The sequence below is a fragment of the Oratosquilla oratoria genome, chromosome 1, assembly GCF_046742065.1.
Source record: "Oratosquilla oratoria isolate Oo_2021 chromosome 1, ASM4674206v1, whole genome shotgun sequence".
Lineage (NCBI taxonomy): Eukaryota > Metazoa > Arthropoda > Malacostraca > Stomatopoda > Squillidae > Oratosquilla > Oratosquilla oratoria.
In genome coordinates this window covers 64529931-64554930 of record NC_134777.1, presented here as the reverse complement: position 1 = coordinate 64554930, position 25000 = coordinate 64529931, and positions in this window count along the sequence as shown.

The window sequence follows — 25000 nt, the reverse complement described above, 5'->3', positions numbered from 1 at the left end:
TTGTGTGTGTGTCTGTGTGTGTGTGTGTGTGTGTGTGTGTGTGTGTGTGTGTGTGTGTGTGTGTGTGTGTGTGTGTGTGTGCGTGTGTGCGTGCGTGTGTGTGTGTGTGTATGTGTGTGTGTGTGTTCCTTGATCTTTGGAACACAAGTTGGACTCGTGACCGACAGCTATTTCCCTCCTGGAAGAGAGATCAGAGCTCTTATGACCGATCTATAGGTAATGATGTCCGCGCGCGCGCGCGTGTGTGTGTGTGTGTGTGTGTGTGTGTGTGTGTGTGTGTGTGTGTGTGTGTGTGTGTGTATTCACTTGGTCTTTTGGATCACGTGTTCGACTCGTGATCGACAGCTATTTCCCTCCTGGAAGAGAGCTCAGAGCTCGTAGGTCCGATCTATGGGTAATGCTATGACCTTTCACACACACACACCCCCAACTCCCCGCCCACGAGAGTCAGAGTAACGACCCGAAGCGCAGCTGTACCGAAATTAATTTCGGCCCTGGGCAGGATTCGAACCAAGCACTACGCGCACCACCATGCTAGTAGTTCATCGTTCTACCAACTGCGCCACCGAGTGTGTGTGTGTGTGTGTGTGTGTGCGTGTGTGTGTGTGTGTGTGTGTGTGTGTGTGTGTGTGTGTGTGCGTGTGCGTGTGCGTGTGTGTGTGTGTGTGTATGTGTGTGTGTGTGTGTGTGTGTGTGTGTGTGTGTGTGTGTGTGTGTGTGTGCGTGTGTGCGTATGCGTGTGCGTGTGTGTGTGTGTGACTGTGTGTGTGTGTGTATTATTTGCGTATGTGTACACGAACGCTTGGTTTATAACACACGTTAGTGCTGTAGCACGTTTTTGCACGTGCGTGCGTTTGTGTGCCAACACGAGTTTGCTATATGTCTTGGTGTCACCGAGGTATCGGCCAAGCCGTAGGGGTGATGGATGGAACATTATCGGCTAGGCCAGTCCCGGTGCAGCTTGTGCGAGAGGCTTGGCAGTCCGGGCAAGGAGAAGGAAAGCTTCCGGAACAGGAGGGAAGACTTCAGGAAGAGGAAGAAAAGAGTCCGGAAGAGGGTAGAGAGCTTCCGGAGAAGGGAAGGAAACCTTTCAAAAGTTAGAGGAAAGCTTCATGAAAAATAATGAAAGGTTCTTCATTAAAGAGTTTTTTTTTTCGAGAATTGGAAAGAGTCTTACAAGAAACGTAGGATACCTTCCGTAAAAGAAGAAATTTTTTTGGGAAGGAAAGGGAACCATCTGAAGAAGGGTAAAAGTCGCCTCAAGAGCTATCAAACCTCTCCAGAGTGATTGGAAGGCGCCCGTAAATAGAAAACTGTCACAGAAACGGAAGGAATTAATCAGAAAAGAATAAAACTTTCCAGGAAGAAGTGGTACCTTCCCGGTAACAGGGGAAAACGTCTTGGGAGAAAAACATTTTAAGGTAGCAGTATTCTAAACATTTCTCGCTAGCATGCTACTTGATTTTGCTACTTCCTTTTGAGTAGATTCGACTCAGGTTACGATATTTTTTGTTTTCCAAGTTTCCAAATGTCAGATTACTCCTGTGTCATATAAAAAGCTAAATGACGAATTGAGAGAATTTAAACCTATACAAATGTCACATTGTTGAAATGTTCTCACCGAAACCTAGAATATTTTAATTGAAGTCGTCTCTACTCAAATGAAGTTGTAATAGCAAGTAGCATGCAAGACAAGTGTGCCACCGCCTTTTGTTTTTCAAATTTCTAACTGTCAAATTACACTTGTGTCATATAGTGAGAAGCTAAATGATGAATTAAGAGACGTTAAACCTAGAATATTGTACTGTATTCGAAGTCGTTTCTACTCAAACAAAGTAACGTAAGCAAGTAGCATGCTAGCCTAGCGTGCCGCCACCTTTTGTTTTTTGAATTTCTAAATGTCAAATTACTCTTACGTCATATGGTAGGAAGCTGAATGGCGAACTACGAGAAATCAAATCTATGCGAATGTTAGACACATTGTTAAGATGTTACTACGGGAGTCTAGAATATTGTGGATGATTAAAGGTTACTGCTAATAAGAAGACCCTTCCTGTTATGAGGAAAAGCTTTCTGTATTGATAATATTTTTATTAATTGAAATTTAGTTGATGATTGAGAAACATAATAGAAAGAGCTTTCTGGTTTTGGAGGAAAGCCTTCATAGTGTAGATAATCTTTCAATTGTGAGGAAAACTTGAAACAGGATTTGGATGTTGATAATAGGTGAGAAGCTTCTAGTGACAAGATTACGGTAATGAGAATATAAAAACTTAACCCATTCAACTCCGATGACAAGATGTCTTGTCATTTGGTCAAATAAAACAAAAAATCATAAAACACAAAAATGTTTGATCAAACACCAGAAAAATATGACGTCAATCCTCGCTTCGCTCGCAGCGAAGCGAGGACTGACGTCATATTTTTCTGGTGTTTGATCAAACATTTTTGTGTTTTATGATTTTTTGTTTTATTTGACCAAATGACAAGACATCTTGTCATCGGAGTTGAATGGGTTAAGAATGGAGGAGACTGCGAGAGACCATAAGACCTATATTAGGTAGTTCCATGTCCACTACCACCTATCATTTCTATCCATAAATTTATCTTCTCTTAAAACAACCGATAGTTTTAGCGCTCACTACATGGTTACTAGGTCTAATTCATTCGTTACCCACTCTATTGGTAAACGAGCTCCTGCTTATTTCCTTTTTAATTAATTGAAATAATATTCTGTTAAAATGCAGAACGCACTAGTGACTAGTAAGAAGTAAGAAGTTACGATAGTCACAGGTTCTTGTTAAAAGAGATTCTTTCGATAATGAGAATAAAGATGTAGTATTGAACTGGCAGTCTGGTGAGAGGGAGACTATAGCTTTATGTGGGGTGAAGTCTCCCTTAATGGGTACATACTTCTGATAACGGAGAGAATTTCCTTTTGATGAAATGAAAGATGTCGTAATGAAGGGTCTGTTTTCTGTAATAATGTTGTACCATCTCTTGATAACATCAAGAGCTTCCAATAATAGAAGAAAGCTTTCCTGAAAAAGAGAGGTTTCTATTAACAGAGTTTTTTGATAAAAGGACTAAAAAATTACTCGATAGCTGCAGGCGCTACCGAATGCAGGAGTCTTTCATTAATGAGAAAAACCTTCGATTGTTAAGAGAAGCGTATGTAGTTGGCAGTTGCCGACAGTTCTATAAAAATAAAAAAAAACGCTGTGTGAGGATGGAGTCTTTGTCTGTACGACGTTTCCCTTCCTCGAAACCAAAGTGAAAGGTCCTTACGCTCCATTGACCTTACATCAATCCCCCTTGGTCTTTCTTTCCATTTTCAAAGATTTGTGTACCACAACTATGTACTTGATAAAGCTCTAACTAGCAAGACGTTGAACTAATAAAGGCTCCGTACTCACATTTTTTTTTTTTTTTCGGAGTATCTAAGGATAGAGAAGAGCTGAAATGTGGAGATAATCACATTAATGGGGACAATTCCTTTACAACAGAATAGATATCATGTTATGACCACAGCCTTCTAGTAATATGGGCGATCTTCAATCAGGACATTATATCAGCTGAGGATTTTTTTTTTTTTTCGTTAATCAGAAGAAAGATCAGGTAATGACTACAATGCTAGAAGCTTCTGGTAATGAAAGTAATTAATACAGTCCTTTGGTGATAGGGAAAGTTCCTAGCTATAAGAGAGATTTTCTAGGGTAGGAAGAACAATCTTCTTGTTTTTAAGTTTACGGTAATGACAGAGTCTACTGGTATTTGAGGGACTCGGTAAGAAAAAAAATATTAAAAACTGCTAGAGATTCTGGTAAAGAAGGGATCTTCCGGTAATGGGGAAAATATTCCAATAATAGAGAAAATCAGTATTAGTAATCATCCTTCATTAATGGAGAGGGGAGAAATCTTACAGTTAAAGAAATTCCCTGTAATACGGCAGAAGTTTCCAATAATGGGAATTTTTTTCCAGTACCCAGGAGAACTTCCTGCACCAGAAGAAGCATCCAGTAATAAAGAGAAGTTTTCAGTAATAAGAAATTTCCCGGTATTGGAAATCTCTAAAAAATGAGAAGGATCTTCCGGTAATGGAGAGGGAAGAATTCTGACAGTTAAAGAAATTCCCTGTAATACGGCAGAAGTTTCCAATAATTGGACATTTTTTCCAGTACCCAGGAAGACTTCCTGTACCAGAAGAAGCATCCAGTAACAAAGAGAAGTTTTCAGTAATAAGAAATTTCCCGGTATTGGAAACCTCTCAATAATGAAAATGGTCGTCCGGTAATGGAGAAAATTGAAAATTCCCCTAAGTACAACTGGTAACCCATTAATAGGGTTGCCATAGAGATGAATAAATTCACTTGGGGAAAGCCATGATAAAAGGAAAATTGGCAAGTGGTTGGCAAGAGGGCTAATATTTCCTCTGTGTGAGATATGACATCCAGTGATTGTACAATCAGATCCACAATTACCTCCTGCCCGGGTTTTAATTAAATTATGAATTCAATAATAGGTAAGTCATCATAAATGATAATTGTTTGAGCCGCGTTCCAAAGCTGAAATGCGTTCGGATGTGGCGTACTTGTATGTCTTCACATACATACATACATATACCAAAGACTTTTTCCTCCTTACAAGGGAGGTAGCCAAAAAAAAAAACAAAGGCATAGAAACCACTCCCACCCATTCCACCCTTATATACTTCACTCCCCTCTACCCTCCCTTTTATCTTAGCATCTCCTGAATGACGGGTCATTCCTGCATCTTGTCCACTGCCCTGGGGCAGAAGCAGTGCCGCAAGACACAGCATATCCACAGCTAGGCCGCTTCATTAAATCGGCTACCCCTCCCCCTCCATCCCCTCAGGCAGAAAAAGAGAAGACGGGAAGAAATTCCTTCAGGCTGCGTCAATCTATTTCTCATACATACTCTCTCATCCCCATCCCCCATCCATACACAACCATTCTCCATTTACCCCTATCTTCTGTCCTCTCCCGTCCTTATTCAACATACATTCCCCTCTTTCCCAGTGCCCCTTTTACCCCATCCATCCATCTCATCCTAGGTCGCCCCCTCATGTTCACTCCTTCCACCGCTGCCTTCCACACCTCTTTTACTAGTCTTTCTTCACTCATTCTTTCCATGTGCCCAAACCATCCCAATACTCTTTCATCAACCCTATCTCCCAAATCCCTCTCAACCCCCGTTCTCCTCCTCACGTCCTCATTTCTCACTCTATACAGCCTAGTAACCCATATCATACTTCTCAGGCACCTCATCTCAAACACATTCAAGCTCCTTCTCTCTTCCTTCCTTATGTTCCATGTTTATGCCACGTACAGTGCTGTCGGCACAATCACTCCTTCATACAATCTCCTCTTAGCATCCATTCCCAAATGTCTATTTCTCATTACACTTTTTAATCCCCCAAGGCATTTACTCGCTTCTCTCAATCTACATTCTACCTCCACCCCCACTCCTTCCTTTCCTGACACATTTGCACCTAAGTATCTAAAACTATCCACTTCTTCCAGTCTCTTTCCCTTAATACTCACTTCCAGTCTGCTGCCACTCTCTCCCCTTGTACATCTCATCACCTTACTTTTACCCACATTTATCTTCAACTTCCTTCTTTCACACACCTTCCCAAACTCTGTCACTAACTTCCTCAATCCCTCCTCTGATCCTGCTATAAGCGCAGTGTCGCCAGCAAACAACAACTCACTTACGAGTATTTCCCACTTTTTTCCATTTTCTTTAACCATCTCCAATCCCTGACCCACTACCCTTGCATTTACCTCTCGCATCACCCCATCTATGTATAAATTAAACAGCCAGGGTGACATAACGCATCCCTGATGAAGTCCCATCTTTACCTCAAACCACTCACTCTCTCCATTTCAAATCCGAACGCAAGCTCTACTACTCTTGTAAAAAATTTTGACTACTCTGAACACCTTTCCTCCTATCCTATATATCTGCAATACTTCCCACAGTGCCTTCCTGTCGACCCTGTCATAAGCCTTTTCCAGATCCATAAAAGCCCAAAATACATCCTTACCTTTTACCATAGCTTTCTCACATATCTGTCTTACCACAAATATCTGATCTACGCAACCCCTACCTGTCCTAAACCCACACTGTTCCTCTCCTAATCCTCTCAATCAAGATCTTCCCATAAGCCTTCCCAGCTACACTTAATAAGCTGATTCCATTGAAACTACTACACTCAGACTTATCCCCTTTTCCCTTGTAAAGTGGAACTATATAGGCACTCCTCCAGTCCTCCGGCACTCTACCCTCTCTTAAACAAAAATTAAATAACGTCACCAGCCAGTCCACCATCACTGTATCTCCTTTTTTCAGACATTCTGCATGGTATCCATCCAACCCAGGTGCCTTACCTGCTCTCATCATCTTAACAGCTGCCTTCACTTCATCTTTATTTCTCCTCCATTTTCCTCATTCATCACGGTCATTTTCTTTGCGCTTCCCACTCCAACTACCTTCCCCTCCCTATCCTCCTTCACATTTAGCAACTCCCAAAAATACTCTTTCCACCTTTCTCTCACTGCCTTCTCTTTCATTATCATCTCTTCATCTGCACCTTTTCTTCTCTACTTAATTCGTCTCCTCTTCCTCTCTTAATTTCCTTCTAAAACATTCTTTATTAATTTCAAATTTTTCTGTCATACTCTTACCCCATTTCACATCTGCCCTCCCCTTTGCCTCTTTTATCGTATGCTTTACTTCTCTTTTTTTTACTTTGTACCTCTCATATGATTCTCTCTTCCTAATTTGTAACCATTCTATGAAAGCTTGCTTCTACTCTTCTACACCCTTCTTTGCTTCCTCATCCCATCACTCACTACCCTTCCTTCTATTTCCTCCCATCCTCCTTGTTCCACACACCTTCTTTGCACACCTTATGATTCCCTCCTTCAACCATCCCCATTCCTCCTCCACTCCTAGTTCTACTCTATCCTTCTTTCCTTCTCACTCCTCTCTCAGCTTCTTCTTATACTCATTCTCCTTTTCTTTCACATTTAAACAGTTCACTCCTAGCACCTCTCTACCTTCTGCCCTTTTCCTCTTTCTCCACCTATCCTCTACTCTCAACTTACCTTCCACCAAAAAAAAATTCTGATATTCCCCCACTCAATATTCAAAGAAATGATACAGTACAGTAACAAGGGGTGGGGGACAGCATAACGGAGGGACAGTCGTAGTATAATGAAAGTGTCATCATTTCTCTATGAACAGAGATTTCCTCTATCACAGACAAAATGTGTGACTCTGGTCCGTAGGGGCGCCCCATATAGACCCTAAAGTATCAGCTGCATACTACTTTGCCGGCGTACAGCTGGGGCCAAACCCGTCACCTTTGCCCTATGTGTTTGGACCGTTAGGCAAGTAACAGTCTCTACTAGGAAACGGAATAGGAATACGGGATTCGAACACGTGACCAGGAAGTTGCGAGGCTTACACGCTTCAGATTGCGTCATCAGCGTACAAACGATCTTATCAAGAAAAAATAAGGAAAAAATCTAACGTACAAGAAGGACCCTAACACACTCGGTTGATCTTCTCGTGCAACGATTTCCAACCTTCTTACGTGTCTTATGTATTGCTGTTCCTTGGTCACCTGGAGATCCCTTTAGTACTGATGATATTATTCAGTTTGTGGGTTTATACGATGTGACAACAGATCTCGTTAATCCTCTAAGGTTTAGAGATTAAAGGGGTTTCTGAAGACTAACACCACACCACTGGTTTAACCTAAAAAAAATGTGCTTTCGTGACCAAAAATATCTTGATTAAACCTCGAAATTATATGATTACCTCCAGGATTATGCTCCGATTAATGTCAGTTGCCGGCGAGTCCTGGTGATATTGGTCGAAATGGATTAGATATATCTTGATGAAACCTTCTGATAAACACGTCGTCTAGTCACCAAATAATTTCACTCAGTTGAGGAAAAGATCCACCAATACGCACACTCCCAGGAAAGGCAATAGCGTGAACAAGAATTTCATTGTCATCCGCCAGATTTATAAATATAGTGGACAACAATGTAGAAAATGTTTGTGCCTTGGGTGAACAGATATGGACTCGCCCCAAACCTTCTTGTACATATTTCTGTCGCAGTGGGAGATTATTCAACCTCAGCACCGATGTTGTGAATAGTGAAAAAGGTTTGGGTAAAATTCAAAGAGAAGATGGAGGAAAATGGAAGAGATGGATTGAGGGATAAGAAGAAGAGGAACAGAGGAGGAAGGAAGATAACAAGGAGCATTGAAAGAACCACAGAAAGAAAAATCACATTCTTCTTTTGCTTAGATTTATTATTTTATTTATTTTGTTATGTTTATTATTCTAAATTTATTCTCGTCTTTTTTTTTCTTTTTTTTTTCACCTTCGCATTAATCTTCACTTTCATTTTCGCCGACATCTTCACATTCAACTTTACCTTCAATTTCTCTACCTCCCCCTCGTTTTCATCTTTATTTTCATTTTCATCGTCGTCATCATTTTCATTTTCGTCTTCGTCTCCGTCTTCGTTTTCATCTTTATCTTCATTTTCTTGTCTTCGTTTTTGTCTTCATCTTCGTCTTTATCTTCGTCTGTGTCTTCGTCTTCGTTTTGGTCTTCATCTCTGTCTTCGTCTTTGTCTTCATCTTCGTCTTCATCTTCATCTTCGTCTTCATCTTCGTCTTCATCTTCATCTTCATCTTCGTTTTTATCTTCATCTTTGTCTTTGTCTCCATCTTCGTCTTTGTCTTCACCTTCGTCTTTGTCTTCATCTTCGTCTTCGTTCTTATTTTCGTTTCATCTTCGTCTTCATCTTCATCTTCGTTTTTATCTTCATCTTTGTCTTTGTCTCCATCTTCGTCTTTGTCTTCACCTTCGTCTTTGCCTTCATCTTAGTCTTTGTCTTCATCGTCGTCTTCGTTCTTATCTTCGTTTCATCTGAGTCATTATCTACATCTTCATCTGCATCTGCGCCTACATCTTCACCTTCATCTTCGCCTTCACCATTCTTTCCAGTCGTCTTTATCTGTGTCTTCAACTGCATCATTGTTCTCGTTTTCATCTCCATCCTTAGCTTCAGCTTTAGTTTAGGTTCATTCTCATCCTGACATTTATATCTATCTTCGAATGATTTTTTTAATTCTTCTTTTCTCCCCTCCTTCTTCATACTCGTCACCTTCTTTCCGTTTTCTTCTTCAATATTTTTCTTCCCTTTGTTCTGCTTCTGTTCTTACTTCTCATCTTTTCCTTGTTTTTCGACTTATTTTCTATTTCCTTTCTTCCCTCGGCTCCTTTCTGTTTGTATCCTCCTTCATACGTTTTCTGTTTCACTTTTCTTTACAGCCTCTATATCATTCTTCTTCCTGTTTCTGTTATCTTTCTTTTCTCTCCTTGTCCCTTTCTTGTAATTTTTATATAAATAAAGAATAACAGACGAGTTTAACTATATCAGGAACACCTCTGGGTAGATGGGAGGTGAATCATTAATCAACCATTTGCTGGGGCACTTTATAAATTTTGTTGAAGTTAACGCCATGTACTTGAATTCAGCTGAATGTTGAATAATACTAAAAGTGTCTAAGCTATTCAGTCTTACGATTTATGTTATTAGTTAACGCTTAAAATGTCTAAGCTATTTAGCCTTACTTTTTTTTTTTTTTTTTTTTTACTCTTGGGGTGGGTGAGTAGTCGATACTACTGCAGAGAGAGAGAGAGAGAGAGAGAGAGGCAGGTAGACAAATACAGGCAGATAGACAAACGCAGGCAGACTGACACAGATTCATAGACAGACAGACATAGACACGTAGAATGATAATTAATGACACAGACTCACACACCCACACATACACACACACACACACACACACACACACACACACACACACACACACACACACACACACACACACACACACACACACACACACACACACACACACACACACACACACACACACACACACACACACACACATACACGCACAAACACACACATAGACTGGTCATATGTGCTCTGAGCTCTCTTCTGGGAGGGTAATAGCTCTCGATCATGAGTCCAACACTTGATCCAGGACCATGGTGAATCACACACACACACACACACACACACACACACACACACACACACACACACACACAGACGAACATACAGACAGAGAGATAGACAGACAGACAGAGATACAACGTCATGATGAACAGTAACCGTTTATGAGGACAATGTTTGAGATAGAATCACACTTCGCAGCTCTGGAATACCAAACAGAAGAATAGACTTTGCTTTTCTTCTTCTTCTTTTATCCGAAGGCCTAAGACGGCGCAGGGTCCAAAATCAGATCTCCAAGGGAACTTTGGAGAAGCAAAAGCAATGATTGATATCAAACATTCATTTTAAGATGGAATCTACTTCACCCTCAGATTCCCGTAAGAATGAAAATCGGTTCTCTTTCATGAAACACCAAGATAGAATTCATAGCGACTCCAAAGCTCCCTTTACCCTGAAATTGAACTTGTCATCAGTATTTGCCTTTGATATCTGAGCACATAGAGTATAGGTGACAATTTCATCTGAGTATCTCATTTGAGTACTTTGTTGAGAAGGAGTCTTCGGTCTCAGGATGGTTCCTTCCCTTCAGCTGAATAAATCCGTTTTGTTCAATCACAGCAACATCAGTACAGAACATTCTTATCTGGGTACTCAACCATGTATTTGGGTGGGCAAATTGAAACCAAAAAGTTATCGAACAATGTATTTATCACGAGGTGACAAGCACCACAATTACAATACACGTTTACTTCGTGGAGGAGAGTTAGCAACTACTTGCGTGGATGCAGCCTGGCTTGGCGGAATGCATACACAACTGCATAGTTCTTTCACAAAATTAGCACATAGAAATACAATCAATACAGTAATTTTAATAAATTGATATAAATAAATTTCATAGTATTTATATACAAAAGAGGAAAGCATGTATTTTCCAATCTACTCACAAGTACAATGCATGACAATCGTACAATGCCCTTAACACGCACGTACACCACAACATTGCTCGGTCACCACCACTCAGTGACTCCAGCGAGCAAACGAAACGAAGAAATGACCAGGCAAGACAAAAGCAAACTATATATAACACAATCCACACACAGTTACAGGCTAATTACAAAAGTGTGGAAAAGAATAATGACATTAGCATACCCAGATACATATACATAACATACATAAACATGACATAAGGACAATACATAGGAATACATATACAAAACAAGAATATATATATACATATATATATATATATATATATATATATACATATAATAACTGTATATAAGTACAAGAAATACACAGAAGAACTGTATACAAGTACAAGAAATACACAGAAATGTATACAAGTACAAGAAATACACAAAAGAACTGTATACAAGCACAAGAAATACACAAAAGAACTGTATACAAGTACAAGAAATACACAAAAGAACTGTATACAAGTACAAGAAATACACAAAAAACTATATACAAATACAAGCAATACACAAAAGAACTGTATACAAGCACAAAAAATACACAAAAGAACTGTATATAAGTACAAGAAATACACAAAAGAACTGTATACAAGTACAAGAAATACACAAAAGAAATGTATACAAGTGCAAGAAATACACAAAAGAACTGTATACAAGTACAAGAAATACACAAAAGAACTGTATACAAGTACAAGAAATACACAAATGAACTGACGCCAGTTAAAATGAGACAAAAAGACAGCAATTGCCGGACGTCCAGGACATGACACAAGCTAGACAAAAATTACACATAATACAAATCAATACACTCAGTAGATAAACAAGATATGCACATTATACAAACAATCCACATAATAGAGAAACAGAATACAAAGTACAGGTCAAAACAACCATGAATAATAGCATAAGCAATGCACATATACAATTATGAAGACATAGGACCGCTTGAACAGAAATTGTGAGAGGTAGATACAGAAGACATAGTTAGTACGGGGAGCCTTGGTGGAGGTTGAGTAAATGCAGGGGTAGGCACTCTTGTCACCTTACGTCTATCAACATGTACCACTTTACTCAGTCCCTGGGAAGGATCAAAGACCCTGAATTTATTGGAATGCAACTTTCCAGTAACTAAAAGAGGACCTCTAAATTTACAATTATTATGTTTAGATTGGCGGTCAGGCATGCTCTTACAAACATGATCACCAATACTGATGTTAGCAGGCTTAGCCCGGATATGCTGGTGTTTCAACATTTTGGCTTTGGAGACATCAAGTTGATCTCATACAGAACCATAAATATTATGCAATGTATGATATTGGAGTTGACTATAGTCCTCAATATTGTAGAAGGGACGAGCAGAACAATCAAGCACATCATAAGGGAGGTAATGTCCAGTCGCATGTTTTGGCCAATAATGCTTCTTACGTGCCATAGACAGATTTTTTTTACGACCTGGGTAACCAGCCTGAGAGGCATCATGAGCAAGTGACAGAACAACAGGAACTAGGGGCTCAGGGATCACTAGCTGTGCCACATCCTGCTCAAACACTTCCACATTACGAATGAAAACCTTGTCCTGCAAAGAAAATTGGGACAGGGGAACAGGTAGATCTGGTAAGGTAGTATCATCACCAGACTCCAAAGCATAAATAACAGGAGACCAAACAGGGTCCTCACGTTGAGCTTTGGCCAGATCCATCAGAGAGAATTTGTCAATTACTGTAATTGCACCAACAGGGATATTACGTGAAACATTGTTTGCACGTCCTGATATATGCTTAAGGGTTGGGTTAGATTCTTCAATCGTGAGAAATCATCTGGCTAGGCAGCCTGGAAGATTTTTGCCCTTGAAAAACCGAGTGACAGTAGTGTGGTCCGTGTAGACTGTAACAGGATATCCAAAAACTATTTCACAAAAATGTTTAAAGCCCACACCGCTGTCAGGGCCTCCAAATGAGTAACAGAGTAACGAGACTCAGGTTTGTTAAGAATGCAACTAGCATATGCAAGAATATGAGGTCAACATCCATCTACTTGCTGCATAAGTACAGCTCCAATATCTGTACCAGAAGCATCTGTACAAATAGTAAAGCGAAGGCTATAATCCGGGAATGCCAACACAGACGCTTCAGTAAGTGCAAGTTTCAATGAATCAAAAATTCCCCCGATGAATATCACGCCGCTGAAGGAAGTGTCCTTGAGGAGACGTGTTAGAGCGGAAGCAATTGAAGTAAATTTCCTAATAAATACACGATAGTACCCTGCCACCCCAAGGAAGGAACGTAATGCTCAACCGACTTAGATGTAGGGAAGTCCCTAAACGCCTTGACGTTGTCGTCAGTAGTGTGAATACCATGTTAGTATACAACATGACCTAGTAATTGGATGCTAGACTTAAGACAATAACACTTGGGCAAATTGAGCTTCAATCCAGCACCAGCAAACCCTTGCAAGACCATGGACAACTTAGTAAAGTGGTTCCCCACATCCTTGGAAACTCAGATTAAATCATCCATTTAAACAAAAAGTACGTTGCCTACTAGGCCACGAAAAATGGAGTTAATCAAGCGCTGGTAAGTCAAGGGAGCATTCCCCAACCCCATGGGGCAACAAAGTCATTCATAATGTCCATTGGGAATTGAAAAGGCCGTGATATTACGAGACTTCTCCTCCAGGGGTATCTGCCAAAAACTCGCTTTTAAGTCGAAGGTGGTGAACACCGTATTACCAGTGTCAAGGGACTGGAGGTCACTTAATACAGGCAAAGGGTAATGATCTGGAATAGTGACCTCGTTAACTCGCCTATAATCAATAACAGGGCGAAAAGATCCATCCTTCTTAGGCACCACTCCAAGTGAGACTCTTGTACAACGCCTTCACGTAACATGTCGTCAACCAAGGATTGTGCTATAAGCCGACGAGAGTGAGGCAACCTGTAAGAGAGAACGTAAACAGGACGAGCACTTGGCTGAAGAGCAATTCTATGAACCACACGATCTATAACTTCTAACGGATCACCAGGCAAAGCCAAAGCATGACGGTGGGTCACTAACAGTTCAATGAGACGAGGCATCTCATCAGGAAAATTAATCTCTCACCTACAAATGTTGCAAATTTGGAGGCCAAGTGAGATGTGTCACTTGCTTGTGGAGACTGTAGCACAGAAGCTTCAGTGATTGGAGGCGAATCCTGGAAAGCATCAACGTCAACTACTTTGGAGTAGCCTAAGTGACTGCCAGGAGAGAGAGAGAGTGATATGAGCACCCATGACGTTGGTTACAATAGCTGTGGTAACATGATGCTCGCAAATAGTGGAGAGAGTCCTTTCCAAAGCAAGGCGACGAACACAGAGTCAGACTGAGATAAAACGTCAGACCCAATTGGAGCAACTGAAATGCGAACCGGAACTCGAACTGTACTTGAAGGTTAAATATGATGCTCTCCTGCAACAACAGTAGCACCAGGAAGAATAGGAGAGTTAAAGCGAGGAGGTCCTTTTGAAGGCGACTATACGACCTGATCATGCACAGGAGGGGAGTCACAAATGGAAACTGGCCTACCTGGTGCAGGAATATCAAAATTACAGAAAGTCACTACATGGCGACTAGGAAATATATCAATGCCATGCTCTATAAGAGCATAAATGTCCAAGAGGCAATCACGCATAAGAACAATAACAGATACAATAACAAAAGTGAAATGAAAAACTGTAGCATGCAAGGAAAACCTTAAGGGAATACGAACAAACCCAAGAACAGGCAAGCGGGAAATTTGTACAGAATGCAAACTATTACAAAAAGGAGATAAAGAGGGACTGTACAAATTCCTAAGGGCATGATAAGCTTTTCTACTTATGAGACTACATTCTGCACTAGTATCTACAGTGATTGAAATAGATTTATTCTCTGTAAGAAATTGGAAGGTGAGTAATTGAGAAGACTTGGCAACCACAAACGGAATGATCTGGGACCGAACATTACTGATCAAACCTTTGGATTGTAAAACGGGCGCCCCTGAAAATGGGACTGAGATTGCCTAGGCTGAGGAGAAGTCTCAGCTCCAAGTTTCAGAGAGGTCATGCGTCACATTAGAAGAAACATCCGATAAATTCCTACGGACAGGGAACTGCCTTGACTTGTGTACATGACGCTTACGGCAAAAACAAAAAACATAGGAATGATCTGACCTATTACAATAGGTACATGCGAGTACAGGAGGGGTAAATATAGACGAAGGGGAGCTGTGAGTAGGAACTGAACATTAAGGGGGTGGAGGAGGAGAACTAGGAACAGTGGCATGTTGCTGAGAATTGCTAATACACAAGGAACCGGAAGGCACTACCATAAGTTTACATGAAAGCTTTGTTGTGAAAGATAGTAGGGTCTCATCTATCTTATAGCTGAGAAAAGATACAGCTCTCCTCTCAAAAGGCACCAAAAAGAGGATGTAGAACAGAAATTCCAAAATTAGGTGGAACCTATCTAAAGTGATAGTGCCATGATCAACCCACTCTGAATGGGAGAGAGAGTGGAGGGCTTCAACAACAATTTTGCTGGCCCCGTTGAAATCACAATGAAAAAATTGTAGGAAATCAAATTTCTAATATCAAAGAAAACGATTACCGTCATCAAATGACGTCACGACGTAAACAAACAAGGCCGCCAACAAGACAACACGCCTGGCCAGAAAAGTAATTATATTAAAAAAATCAAATATCCAAAAATACACTACGGCATTGCATGCAAAAAAATAAAATAAATAAACAGTACAAGCCTGAGTACAATACAAAGACTAAAAGGGCCAGTCACTGGAGAAGGCAGTGAACGCAATTCAATGTCTGATAGGATTACGAAGATAAAATATTGTTCATAAACCCTATTCCATCCGGGCTCCAGATTTACAGTCGACGCACTCAGGAACAAGAGGCGATCCAGTGACGAACGGAGATGACTATTATAGGGTCATACACCTGATGCTAATGTTAAAGTGAAAACCACGTGGGACTATAAAAATCATCTGACGCATCCAAAGAAAACTATTCCTGCGCATAACTACGCAAAACTTTGTTTCGAGTCACTGGTACGAATTGTTCTAATTGCACTGAATAAAATCACCTGGCTGCAAAAAAAAATGGAAGAAAAAGGGGAGAGAAAACACAAGCACACGATACCACGAAACTGGCTAGCCAGAGATCTCAAATGTTCAAAGTTCAACGTAGCGTTCCAAAATAAGAATGCACCAAATGAAATGTTCACAATATTGTTTTACCGCCGTCACAATACGTGTTTGGATGGTTAAGTTGAAACTAAATAATTATCGAACAATTTATTTATCACGAGGTGACAACACACGTTTACTTCGTGAAGGCGAGTTAACAACTACTTGCGTGGATGCAGCCTGGCTCGGCAAGAAGCATAAACGACCACATGGTTCCTTCACAAAATTGGCACATGTAAATACAATCAATATAATAATTTTAATAAACTAATATAAATCAATTTCATGGTATTTATATACAAAAGGGGAAAGCATGTATTTCCCAATCTTCTCACAAGTACAATGCATGACAATCGTACAATGCCCTTAACACGCACATACACCACAACAACCATTTGGGTCTGAAACTTTTTTAATCAATAAAATAGTCTGTCATTTTTTTATTGAAGGAAGACTAGTTAATTCGATTGAGTAGAATAAAGTTACTTTAAAGTTTAAGGTTAAAAATATGGTAAGCTGGCTCAAACCAAAATGAAATATACATTATTTTTATTCAAATCGTCAGCCAAAGGATATCTTAAGTATAGTCCCTCAGTACCTCCAAACTTAGCACCACAATCTTCAATTTTATCATCATCCTTACCATCATCACCATCTTTACCATCCAGCTGTATTACTCCCTCCGCCATCCTTATTAGCCTCGTTCACTATTACTGTACTAGTCATCATCATCTTTACCATGATTAACAATTTCAATGGTACTACTATCACTATCTTGTTCTATCACTGTTGTCCTGATCATCATAATCATTCTTATGAATAGGATCACCTGTACTACATCATCCATTCATCACCATAACCACTACCTTTAAGAATACTTACATTGGTATCCTTGTCACTATCCTTATCATCGTCACCTTTATCGTAAGCACAACTCTTATCATCACTATCATCCTGACCCCGGCAATGACTCTTGACACATCACCATCATCATTACTATCAACATCATTATCACCATCACCAAGACCACTTTTTCACCATCAATACCATCATCACCACCATAACCATCATTATCACCATCACTACAATTACTACCATCACCATCATTATCACCATCACCAAGACCACTTTTTCACCATCAATACCATCATCACCACCATAACCATCATTATCACCATCACTACAATTACTACCATCACCATCATCACCACCATTACCACCATCGTCAACATCATCACCATTACTACCATCACCACCACCATCACCACCACCATCACCACCACCGTCACCATCATCGTCACCACCATCATCACCACCACCACCACTCATTAAGTGTTGAAGAAGCTAACCCAAGTGAGAGACACTAACCCTCGTTATGCCGAAGTTAAGACTTTCTCGATTAACTCCTTTGGTGTGATGATTCCCTTTACGAAGTTTATTGTAAGTAACCTGGAGACTTCTACCCTTCAAGCAGGAATCTCCACACAATCTCAGTAAAGTGGGAGATGCCTACAACAATAGATATGATTTTGTGGCTCTTTCTATCTAAAAAGAAAGAATGAATAACTATTTCATCGAGAAAAGTCATAAACTGGAGGAGAGAGAAAGAGAAAAATTATATATACGAAAGGAGTAAAAAAAATAATAATAATATAGAGGAGGCTGAGAGAAAAAATAGATAAAAAGATCTGTTATTTCAAGATTCCCGTGTTGGACAGAGGAAGAACCCAATGGCTCGGAAGGCGGGAGATAGCCTGGTCTGAGAGTCAGCTCGCTTTGTGTGGCCCAAAAAATATATATAATAAAAGAAAAGAAATGAAAATGGGGAACTGGAATTATATGAAGATTGTAGGGTGCTAAAGGTGGGTGGGTGGGTGGATGAGGGTAGGAAGGGGAGCTGGGTGACAGGAGAGAGGGAATGGTTGGGGAGAAGAGGGGAAAGTGGAAGACAAGGCGGAAGGAGAGAAAGGGATCGAAGGAGAGGAAAAAGAAGAATTAATGCTTATGAATGATGACGTGGGTGATAGGGTGGCTAAGCGATAAAGCGAATACAATCTGGAAGCATATGGGAGAAGTGGAGCGAGTATAAGAGAGGAATGGTTATTATGGAATGTTGTGTCCCGACGCTTCTATCCTTGTGGACATTGTCGCCCCCATATTGAACGTTATCTGAGGAGGAGAGAAAAGTAAGAAGAAGAAGAGGATGAGGATGATGAAAAGGTAAAGGAAGAAGAAGAAGAAGAGTAACAGGGAGAAAAAGAGGAAAGGGAAAAGAAGGAGGGCGAGCAAATGGAATAAGACGAGGAGGAAGAGGAAAGCTAAGAGGAAGAAGAGAAAGAGGAGGTTCAAGCGGAAACTGAAGTGGCAGTTGAAGCATAAATTGATGAGCAAAAAAGTGGAAGAAAAGGGAAGACAAAGGAAAACGAGAAAAAGTAGAAAAATCAAAAATCAAAAGAGAAGCGGAAAATACATGGAAATTGGATAATGAAGTTAAAAAAAAGGACAAAAAAAAAGAAAAAGAAAATAAGAAAGTTTAAAACGAATCCAAGGAGGGAGGGTCGGAAGAAGGTGAGAGAGTACAAGAAGATTCGGAGGAGGAAAAAGAGAAGAGAAGAGTCTTTATAAGAAGAGAAATGTGAAAAGAAAGAGAAGCAGCGCTTTTCATAACCTTAAAGAGGACGTTTTGCATTAACTTGAACAAGATTACTAGAGTGACCATCAAACTAATAAGGAATAATAAACAAATATTTTAGCTTTTTGTCACTGATATCCATTTCTTGAGACAAAACAACTAAAAGAACCACATAAATGAAAACGATTAACCGTTGAACACGATAAGGGCTTTTATCAGGTAAATGGCACAAAACTCGACTTTTTTTCCAACGACTAATCATATCTAAGTCTAAATAAAAATATTCTTCTAAAAAACGCTGTGGAAGTCAGGGAGAGGTGGTATTACGGTGACACTTTGTCCTAAGAGTATTCTTGAAAAAGCGCTTGGGTAAGTCGGGGTCAAGTGGTATTCTTCTTCTTCTTCTTCTTCTTCTTCTTTTTCCTCTTCTTCTTCTTCTTCTTCTTCTTCTTCTTCTTCTTCTTCTTCTTCTTCTTCTTCTTCTTCTTCTTCTTCTTCTTCTTCTTCTTCTTCTTCGCGTTCCTCTTCTTCTTCTTCTTCTTCTTCTTCTTCTTCTTCTTCTTCGCGTTCCTCTTCTTCTTCTTCTTCGCGTTCCTCTTCTTCTTCTTCTTCGCGTTCCTCTTCTTCTTCTTCTTCTTCTTCTTCTTCGCGTTCTTCTTCTTCTTCTTCTTCTTCTTCTTCTTCTTCTTCGCGTTCTTCTTCTTCTTCTTCTTCTTCTTCTTCGCGTTCCTCTTCTTCTTCTTCTTCTTCTTCTTCTTCTTCTTCTTCTTCTTCTTCTTCTTCTTCTTCTTCTTCTTCTTCTTCTTCTTCTTCTTCTTCTTCTTCTTCTTCTTTTTCTTCTTCTTCTTCGCGTTCTTCTTCTTCTTCTTCTTCTTCTTCTTCTTCTTCTTCTTCTTCTTCTTCTTCTTTTTTCTTCTTCTTCTTCTTCTTCTTCTTCTTCTTCTTCTTCTTCTTTTTCTTCTTCTTCTTCGCGTTCTTCTTCTTCTTCTTCTTCTTCTTCTTCTTCTTCTTCTTCTTCTTCTTCTTCTTCTTCTTCTTCTTCTTCTTCTTCTTCGCGTTCCTCTTCTTCTTCTTCTTCTTCTTCTTCTTCTTCTTCTTCTTCTTCTTCTTCTTCTTCTTCTTCTTCTTCTTCTTCTTCTTCTTCTTCTTCTTCTTCTTCTTCTTCGCGTTCCTCTTCTTCTTCTTCTTCTTCTTCTTCTTCTTTTTCTTCTTTCCTTCTTCTTCGCTTCTTCTTCTTAGCTTCTTCTTCGCTTCTACTTCTTCGCGTTCCTCTTCTTCTTCTTCTTCTTCTTCTTCTTCTTCTTTTTTTTCTTCTTCTTCTTCTTCTTTTTCTTCTTCTTCTTCTTCTTCTTCTTCTTCTTCTTCTTCTTCTTCTTCTTCTTCTTCTTCGCGTTCTTCTTCTTCTTCGCGTTCTTCTTCTTCGCGTTCTTCTTCTTCTTCTTCGCGTTCTTCTTCTTCGCGTTCTTCTTCTTCGCGTTCTTCTTCTTCGCGTTCTTCTTCTTCGCGTTCTTCTTCTTCGCGTTCTTCTTCTTCGCGTTCCTCTTCTTCTTCTTCTTCACGTTCTTCCTCTTCTTCTTCTTCTTCTTCGCGTTCTTCTTCTTCTTCTTCTTCTTCTTCTTCTTCTTCCTCGGGTTCTCCTTCTTCCTCGCGTTTTTCTTCCCGTTCTTCTTCCTCGCGTTCTTCTTCGCGTTCTTCTTCGCGTTCTTCTTCGTGCTGGGGATCCCGTGTTGGGGTTCCGCCCCGAGGCCGAGGGGGAAAACGAGGGATTAGAGCGTGGAAAGCTGCGGCCGTAGGCCGCTGTTTGCGCAGCCAAGCCTCCGGCGAACCCGGGGAAGGCGAACCCCGCGGCTTGTTTAGCTCTAAAATTAAACGATTTTACTCTTCTGCTGATAAATTTCATTCACTTCACAAAAGATGATGAACAGGTTTCTTTAAAAAAAAAAAAAAAAATACAAATGAAATCAACCTCCGCTAGGCAAAGGATATATATGTATGTATGACAGAAATTTTTGGAAGTAATAAAAAGATGTTTTGGAAAGAAATTAAGAGAGGAAGAGGAGGCGAATCAAGTAGAGAAGAAAAGGTAAAAGGTGCAGATGGAGAGATGATAATGGAAGAGAAGACAGTAAGGGGAAGATGGGCAGAATATTTTAGGGAGTTGCTAGATGTGAAGGAGGATAGGGAGGGAAAGATAGCTGCAGTGGGAAATGCTAAGAAAATGACCGTGATGAGTGAGGAAAATGGAGGAGAAATAAGGAAGGATGAAGTGAAGGCAGTTGTCAAGATGATGAAAGCAGGTAATGCACCTGGTCTGGATGGATGCCATGCAGAATGTCTAAAAAAGGAGGTACAGTGATGGTGGACTGGTTGGTGAGGTTATTTAATGTTTGCTGGAGAGAGGGTAGAGTACCGGAGGACTGGAGGAGTGCCTGTATAGTTCCACTTTACAAGGGAAAAGGGGACAAGTGTGAATGTAGTAGTTTCAGAGGGATTAGCTTATTAAGTGTAGTTGGGAAGGCTTATGGGAGGATCTTGATTGAGAGGATTAGGAGAGGAACAGAGGAAGTAAATGGTGAGGAACAGTGTGGATTTAGGACGGGTAGAGGTTGTGTAGATCAGATATTTGTGGTAAGACAGATATGTGAGAAAGCTATAGGAAAGGGGAATGATGTTTTTTTTGGGCCTTTATGGACCTGGAAAAGGCTTACGACAGGGTAGACAGAAAGGCACTGTGGGAGGTTTTGCGGATATACGGGATAGGAGGAAAGCTTCTAGTAGCTGTCAAGAGTTTTTATGAGAGTAGTAGAGCTTGTGTCAGGATTAGAAATGGAGAGAGTGAGTGGTTCGAGGTAAAGGTGGGACTTCGTCAAGGATGCGTTATGTCTCCCTGGCTGTTCAACTTATACATGGATGGGGTAGTGCGAGAGGTAAATGCAAGGGTAGTGGGTCAGGGATTGGAGATGGTTAAAGAAAATGGAGAAATGTGGGAGGTGAGCCAGCTGTTGTTTGCAGACGACACTGCGCTTGTGGCAGGATCGGAGGAGGGATTGAGGAAGTTGGTGACAGAGTTTGGGAGAGTGTGTGATAGAAGAAAGGTGAAGATAAATGTGGGTAAAAGTAAGGTGATGAGATGTACAAGGGGTGAAAGTGGCAGTAGACTGGAAGTGAGCATTAAGGGAGAGCGACTGGAGGAAGTGGATAGTTTTAGATACTTGGGTGCAAATGTGGCAGGAAAAGATGGTGTGAAGGTGGAGGTAGAATGTAGATTGAGAGAAGCGAGTAAATGCCTTGGTGGATTAAAGAGTGTAATGAGGTATAGACACTTGAGAATGGATGCTAAGAGGAGACTGTATGAAGGAGTGATTGTGCCAACAGCACTGTATGGGGCAGAAACATGGAACATAAGAGAGGAAGAGAGAAGGAGTTTGAATGTGTTTGAGATGAGGTGTCTGAGAAGTATGATGGGGGTTACTAGGCTAGATAGAGTGAGGAATGAGGAGGTGAGGAGGAGAACGGGTGTGGAAAGGGAGTTGGGAGATAGGGTTGATGAAAGAGTATTAGGATGGTTTAGACACATGGAAAGAATGAGTGAAGAAAGACTAGTAAAAGAGGTATGGAAGGCAGATGTGGAGGGAGTGAACATGAAGGGACGTCCTAGGATAAGATGAAGGGGGCTTTTGGGAAGAGGGGAATGTCCGTTGAGGAAGGACGGGAGAGGACAAAAGACAGGGGTGAATGGAGAATGGTTGTTTATGGATGATGTTGTGATGCATGAGGTAGAATGGGCGGGGGGATGGGGGGTAAGGTAGTATGTGTGAGCAAAATTTGACGCAGCCCGAAGGGATTTCTCCCCGTCTTCTCCTTTTCTGCATTAGGGGACGGAGAGGGGGGGTCGCCGAATTTATGAAGCGGCCTTGCTGTGGATGTGCTGTGTCTTGCGACACTGCTTCTGACCCAGGGCAGTGGACAGGATGCAGGGATGATCCGTCACCCAGGAGGTGCCAAGATAAGAGGGAGGGAGGAGGGTGGAGGGGAGTGGAATATATAGGAAATGGAATGGGTGGGAGTGGTTTCTATGCCTTTTTCTTTGTGGCTACCCCCCATGTAGGGGGAAAAGGCCTTTGGTATACGTATGCATGTATGTATATATATACATACAAATACAGTTATGTATATATATATATATACATATATATATATATATATATATATATATATACATATATATATACATATATATATATATATATATATATATATACATATATATATGGGTCTGGGTCAAATTCCCGACAGCCATAATCCCGACACCCAATATCCCGACAGCCACAATCCCGACAGGCCACAATCCCGACAGGCCACAATCCCGAAAGCCAAAATCCCGACACACACACACACACACACACACACACACACACACACACACACACACACACACACACACACACACACACACACACACACACACACACACACACACACACACACACACACATATATATATATATATATATATACATATATATATATACATATATATACATATATATATATATATATATATATATATATATATATATATATATATATATATATATATCACTCAAGAAACCGACAGTCGGAGAAAATAAACTTCGAATGAAAGAATATTCTATATTTCGGCTATGAACTGTAGCCCACTTCAGGAAAGTACAAAAGGGACTTATAAGCTACAGATACACAGAAAAGAGAAGGAACGCGGACAAATGGTATTACTGAGGCGTGGGGTAAAATGGGGTGGCGGAGGAGGGTGAGGTGAGGGGGTTGTAAGTTTTGTACCAGCCTGCTGACTGCCGCGCTTGATATAATGTCAAGTGTCCACTGCCCTTTAGAAATATTAATGTTGGGGCATTCCTCAATTAATGCTGATTCAACTATTTTTCTCCTGAAACCGCAGTGGGACTTGAACACTAATCTGGCCTTTCCCAGTCGAAAGAATGATTCTTATTTTTGACATGATGAAATATGGCCGAATTTTCTTGCCCATACCTAATTGACCTTTTATGTTCTGCCAATCTAGTGTTCAAGTCTCTCCCGGTTTGACCCAAGTACACCAAATCACAATTTTGGCAAGGCAAACAATAGACACCAGGTGACTCTACTTCCTTCGGTTTTTTGTTGAACGTTCACAATTTGTTTACGCACGGTGTTGGGATAGTGGTAGGCAATAGTGAGACGTTCTTGAGGAAACAACTTGGTAGAGGAACTGATGGTTTTACTATATGGAATTTTTAAGATATCTTTAAAGGATTATGGCTATCGGTAATTTGACCCTCACAGAATCCCGATAGCCATAATGCTGTTTGAAATTATCTTTTTTATTATGCGTTAACACCAGTTCTTTATTAGGTTGTAAATCAATTCTAATTAAAATTATATATGAGTAACATTGCTATTTTTGTTACCCCAAAATATATAAAAGAGATTTTTTTTGTCGGGATTTTGGCTTTCGGGATTCTGGCCTTTCGGGATTCTGGCCTGTCGGGATTGTGGCTGTCGGGATATTGGGTGTCGGGATTATGGCTGTCGGGATTCTGTCCAGGTCCCATATATATATACATATATATAGATGTATATATATATATATATATACATATATATATATATATATGTATATATATATATATATATATACGGTATACACGTGTATATGCATATATATATATATATATATATATATATATATTATATATATATATATATATTTATATATATATACGGTATACACGTGTATATATATATATATATATATATATATGTGTGTGTATATATATATATACGGTATACACTTGTATATATATATATATATATATATATATAAATATATATATATGTGTGTGTGTGTGTGTGTGTGTGTGTATATACGGTATACACGTGTATATATATATATATATATATATATATATATATACGGTATACACGTGTATACATATATATATATATATATATATATACATATATATATATATATATATATACATGTAGTATTAAATGCAACGGAAATCTCGGCGTTGGTGATCTTTTTCTGAAGACTTTCAATTCTTCGAGAGAGG